Raw genomic sequence first — 984 nt, 5'->3', positions numbered from 1 at the left:
GTCAAATTGTTAACTATGGGTGGTAGAGTAGTTCATTTTTTACAATAAATCATTTACATTTTTGAAAGAATGACACCATCATAAGAATAAAATATATTCATCAGAAAAACTTAGAATACAATAAAATTCAAAGAAAATGACATTCATTCTAAGCTATTGTTATTATTTTGATGTGTTTCCTTGCAATAATTTTTCTATTGCTGTACAATGCTTATTATATTTGTTTTTATGTATTGCATCAATTATTAAACTGTATGTTTAGTATGTTGTTTTATCACTAAATACTTATGATACACTTGATATGTTACATTAGCCTGGTAATACGATTTAATGTATTATTCAGTGAATCTGAAAACAATATATACTTGGAATCAGAATGAAAAATTATTGTGAATCATATTGCTGATATGTAGGTATATAATTAATTTTCATATATTTATTTTATTTCAATATATATTTTATTAATTTTTTCTCATGATACATGAAGAAAAGTTTGAATTTTCTCACTGATTCCATTTTGATCCACAATCAATGCTCCAGGAAGCAGCAGTCAAGAAATGAAATTTTGTATTGAATTAAGCAAATATGCTGCAAATATATATATATATGTATTTAAAGTATTCAAGAGCATAGATGTCCCTTTGAAGACTAATTCACACCTGACCCAAGTCATGGTGTTTACTATCACCTCATACCCATGTGAAGCTGGGCAATGAAGAGGGATGACCAAGGAAGAACTGATGCATTTGAATTTTGATCTTGGTGAAGAGGATTAATTATATCATGGACAGTCAGAAGAATGTCCAAATATGTCTTGGAAGCAGTTCAGCTAGAATGATCCTTAAAAGCAAGGATGGTGAGACTTTGTCTTAAGTACTTTGCACATGTCATCAGGAGGAACCAGTCTCTGTAGAGGGACATCATGTTTGATAAAGTAGAGGCTGAGCAAAAAAAGGTTGTCAACAAGACAGATTGACACAGTTG

Source organism: Orycteropus afer, unplaced genomic scaffold (genome assembly GCF_000298275.1).
Source record: "Orycteropus afer afer isolate SDZICR_OR568_19922 unplaced genomic scaffold, OryAfe1.0 scaffold02063, whole genome shotgun sequence".
NCBI classification, from domain to species: domain Eukaryota; kingdom Metazoa; phylum Chordata; class Mammalia; order Tubulidentata; family Orycteropodidae; genus Orycteropus; species Orycteropus afer.
The sequence above is the reverse complement of the archived record's forward strand: the minus strand, read 5'-3'. Positions refer to the sequence as shown.